Source organism: Populus nigra, chromosome 1 (assembly GCF_951802175.1).
Source record: "Populus nigra chromosome 1, ddPopNigr1.1, whole genome shotgun sequence".
Taxonomy (NCBI): Eukaryota; Viridiplantae; Streptophyta; class Magnoliopsida; order Malpighiales; family Salicaceae; genus Populus; species Populus nigra.
This window is the reverse complement of record NC_084852.1, coordinates 30928604-30933775: the sequence shown is the minus strand read 5'-3', so window position 1 is coordinate 30933775 and position 5172 is coordinate 30928604. Positions and strand designations below refer to the sequence as shown.

The 5172-nt window shown below is 35.3% G+C and overlaps 1 long non-coding RNA gene across 1 annotated transcript; it reads right to left on the bottom strand.

Annotated features, from left to right (window-relative positions):
- Nucleotides 1-830: 830 nt before the first annotated feature.
- On the bottom strand, nucleotides 831-4790 carry LOC133678763 (uncharacterized). Its single transcript, XR_009836039.1, has 3 exons — nucleotides 4383-4790; nucleotides 3017-3074; nucleotides 831-985 (listed from the first exon to the last, which is right to left on the bottom strand). It is a non-coding gene; the product is annotated as an uncharacterized LOC133678763 (long non-coding RNA).
- Nucleotides 4791-5172: the final 382 nt, after the last annotated feature.

Below are 5172 nucleotides of genomic sequence, written 5' to 3'. Positions count from 1 at the left end.
GTCTATTGGGCATCTCTCTTTCTCTTACCTGGGCAAGTAGTTAAAAATATGGAGCAAATTATGAAATCTTTTCTTTGGTCAGGTTCAGATATCAGAACTACTAGGGCTAAAGTGGCTTGGGATCAGGTATGTCTTCCAAAAAAGAAGGGGGGGGGGGCTAGGAATAAAAAGGATAACAGAATGGAACAAGATTGCTTTGTTGAAACACATTTGGAATCTGTGCAATGACTCAGATGGCTCAATATGGACTACTTGGATCAGATCCAATCTGTTGCGAGGTAGGAATTTCTGGACAATCAAGACGCCACAGAATTGCTCTTGGGCTTGGGGAAAGATTCTAAAGCTCAGATCCTTAGCATGGTCAAAGATGAAGTACATCATAGGAGATGGAATGACAACCTCTCTATGGTTTGACAATTGGCATCCTCACAGCCCACTCGCGGATTCTTACGGGGAAAGATTCCTCTATGATTCAGGTATGGCCAAGAACGCGAAGGTGAATGTTGTAACAACCCCGATTTTCTACATTCTGTTTCGCGATACATTGGAAATTTTCAGGTAATTTTTTTTTATATATATACAGGTTCCACCAAAATTTCGGCAGAGTCTCCCCTATACTGGGAGATTCCAAGTTATCGACATATACCCTGTTTACACTTCTAATATCTCACATCTCCTCATAACTCAATTACGACCCAATCATCCTGGGTCCCCACCCAACTTATTATCATCAACACAACACGTCTTATTCAATAACATCATATAATATAGTTCAAATGAAAGATTCAATTTCAACTATAAACATGCATGGTTAAATAGGTACTTAGAGTTTCAACCATTAGATTAAAGGCATACATTCAGATTTACAGATTGATATTACATCTCAAGTTTTAGGAGATAAGTCTTTTAATTTACAAATAATTTACATGGTCAAAAGCAAAAGACAAACTAAGCTAGTATCACTCTTGACACGACCCTGATGGACCTGAAAATAGAAATTAACATGTACACATAATTATAAAAGACAGTAACAAGCAATAACAATGGCAGACAATAATCTCTACGGAATTTCTTTTGATATATAAAATTAGGCATAAACCTCTTTTACAACATACATTTTCCATCTATTACCAATATTCATCTAATATCCTATCTCATTTGCCAAGAATAATTTCATTTTGGAAATCTTAACACAACTCAACGGTTTGCGAACACCATCTCCTTATAAATCAATTCTCACTTAATACCAAGATATTCCTCTCTTGGTATCATCATTAGCTTATCTCATTCTTTTGGAATGACTAATCCATATATTCCCTTTCTGAATCTGTTGCTAAAAGGTAATCGCTGAAACTAATAAATCTCATTAGTATCATTAGTCTTCTAATATTGGGCTAGACTAATCAATTATATTCACATGTCAATATCAATACAACCGATCAGTATCATTAACTATTCCTTCCTTAGAATAGTTAATCAAATCTTATTCATATCTGGTTTACCATCAAAATTGTCGATGTCAAGAACCCTTGACATCTTTAGCATCCTTACCTGGAGTAGCTAATCACACCAGAAATGGTTGTCGATACCAATGTGACCTATTGATATCATTAACTATTCTCGACCCGGAATAGTTAATCAATGCCCTTTGATTCTTCCATTCATGTCGAACCCCTTTCATTTTTCTTCTTAACATCATATGCATTGTAACCACGGTTGCCAAGTATCATTCGCACACAATCTTAGTTATCGACACTATGGTCACTAAGCATCCTTCACATAACTTTGGTCACCATCATCACAGTGCTAAGTATCAATTTATGCCCTTAGCCACCGTCATTATGGCGTTAAGTATCATTGTAATGTATCCTTAGCCACCAACACTATGGTAACCAATTATCTATCAATTCCCCTCCAATCTCCAAGTCATTGTGTCTACCCAATAACCAAATTAATTAATTTACTCAATATCTTAGTCATATTTTAATTATTTTACTCATAACATTTAGAATTTACTACTTCTAACTTCAATAAATTAATTCACATAATCTCTTCAAAACTTAACTATCCGGCTACTCATCCTGATTGCCAATAATTCTGGTAATTTCATATAATTACCCACACATTTGGTTAACCTTCCTCGGTTACCAATAAATCTAGTAATTTCATACGAATTACCCAGCCTCCTCCTAACCTCTTTTGTTAGCCAATCAATCCGGTAATTCCATACGAATTACCCCATATGTGGTTAACTTCCTCGTTAACCAATAAACCCGGTAATTCTCTTAATTACCCAAGAAATCTGGCTAACCTCTTAATTACCCAGCCTCCTGCTAACCTCTTTTGTTAGCCAATCAATCCGGTAATTCCATACGAATTACCCCATATGTGGTTAACTTCCTCGTTAACCAATAAACCCGGTAATTCTCTTAATTACCCAAGAAATCTGGCTAACCCATCCTGGTTGTCAAAATCAATCCGGTAATTCCATACGAATTACCTAGCATCCGGCTAACCTCTTTTGTTAGCTAATCAATCCGGTAATTCCATACGAATTACCCCATATTCGGTTAACTTGCTTGTTAACCAATAAACCTGGTAATTCTCTTAATTACCTAAGAAATCCGGCCAACCCATCTTGGTTGCCACAATCAATCCGGTAATTCCATACGAATTACCTAGCATCCGGCTAACCTCTTAAGGCATCATTTGCTGAGGTTAATCGGATGCCATTAGCCAAAGCTAATCAATCGTTCGTCCCGGTCATCCATTCGGATGCCATTAGCCGAAGCTGATTCATTTGTCCCGGCCATCCATTCGGATGCCATTAGCCGAAGCTAATCAGTCGTTCGTCCCGGTCATCCATTCGGATGCCATTAGCCGAAGCTAATCATTCATTTGTCAACATTTAAGCGTTCGACAATCTAATATCTGTTCTAACGCAATATGGTAACATTCATGATAAAGTATTTTATTATTCAACGTATATAAAAAAGAGAAGGTGCAAGTCACCTACCTAGAATAGGTGCACGTGCTGCCACTCCATGCAATTGTGGAAGTCCCCACAGCTTTCCCTGTACCACCAGGGATTCAATTGTTATCAACAATACAACCAACATCACATCTTCATTTAATTCTCATTCAACTAGTATTCTCAAACTAATCACAAGGAATTTTCTTTAAGATCTCATACTCTTACTCATTTTAATGTTTATATTCATTCTTATAATTTTGTTATCAAAACCATCACTCAACAGCAATTCCAAGCAACGATTAAAAATTATCTAATTCCGATCAATTAAGCTTAACCAACCCAGAACACTATCTAGTGTCTTAATCATAACTAAAGTTGTAAAACTCAGTTTTGGGCGTGATTTATCTCTATGAAAGGCTAAACATAAAGATACAACTTTTATGAAGAAACCAACTCCAAATTATTTTGTTTTAGGGCTCAAAATCAACAATCAGAATAGCCTCTTTTTTATAGCTAAAATTTTAGACAACGAGGATTTTCATTCCTTGGAAATCCTTTTCAACTTCCAACTTATTTTCATGCAAAATCAACATCATCCAAGGTCATTTGGCATCATTAAATCACAAATTCAAACCAATCCTAAAGCAAAACATTCAAACAATTTCCCTACCTCTACAATATAGCAAGATTAGACCAAAATAAGGAAACTCATTCCTTTTGAGCTTTCTCCTATTATTATTATTATTAATACAACAAAATGATGAACTATTCATTTTCTTTCGCTTTCTCCTCGTGCGATTAAACATATACGGCAAACCTTAACAATTAATATTCTCAGATCATTATCACAACAATAATTTCACCCTACTAATTGGGATCCATGACAACCTTCATTAACTAACCATTTGCTAAAAACACTTATGGCTAGTTTTAAATATGTTTTATTTTTTTCAAATTTCTTTCATTTCAATTTCTTCATGGTTCCACCCCATTTATATCCACACAACCAACAAGTTTGCTTTCTATTCAATCAACATGTTCTATTTAATCAACATGTTCATATAGCAATGTTCCTTACTATTCTTACACAATAATCATTCTTCCCCTCATATAAAGAATACACAATTAATCTATAATAATATTAATAACAAGAACATATTTTACCATTACATCTTCAATAAAACCTACACCCACACAATTCTAATTTCATCAAAACATGTATTTAATCAAGCTTACTACATTTTGCCAAAACTAGCAATAGATTCAAAAGGCAATAAGTCATCAACCTCTGATTATTGTTTCAAACCCAACGGTCAGACTACATATCATAGAGTTGTGCATAATATATCTCAAATTAATATTGATCCAACGGTTAAATCTCCCTAGATCTGAAGAAAACCGAGCTTACCTGAAAATGGGCGAGCTACTGTTCAACATGCATGAAACCTTGCCGGAGAAATATTTTCCGATCTCCACAGTCCAGCATGAAGGAAACATCTAGGCGCACCACATATCCAAGAATGAGCATGATCCAACGGTGGAAGAGAGAGAAATCAGCTGGCGACCAAAACTGTTTTGCAGAATTATTTCCTTTTGTTTTCCAGAAACGTTCAGATGATGATTTCTGTCAAACGGATTGTTTTCCTTCAAATCCCTCCGGTCAGTTAGTAGAGTAGTGTGAGAAGAACAATATATCAAAAACTCAACATGATCCAACGGTGGATTATAGAGATATGGCCACCGGAGTATTATTGTTTCTTCCAAATTCTGCACTCCTCTCTCTAGCCGAATTCTCCATTGTCTCTCCCTCTTTTCTCTTTTTTTTTTCTTTTCCTTGAACTGCTGGCCTTTGGCTGTTTTAAATATACATTTTCCTCTAATTACAATTATGTCCCTCATTTATGCCTTTATGTATTTTATTTTATTTTTCATGTAAATTATCCGGTTTATTTCTGCTTGAATCGCTAGTCTTTACTGAACTCCGATTGGGATGTGATCTTTAACCAAGGTAAGATAACATATTAATAGACTTAATGCAAAATTGCATCCCGATCCGACGATTGGATTGAGAGCTTTGCTTTCTAATGTAAAATTGGTCATTTCATGACTTTTCATAAACAATCTAGATTTTTCTTGTTTAATCTTCACATAAAATCATATCAATTGTCCTTCTAACCCTTTAAGGTCATTTTATTATT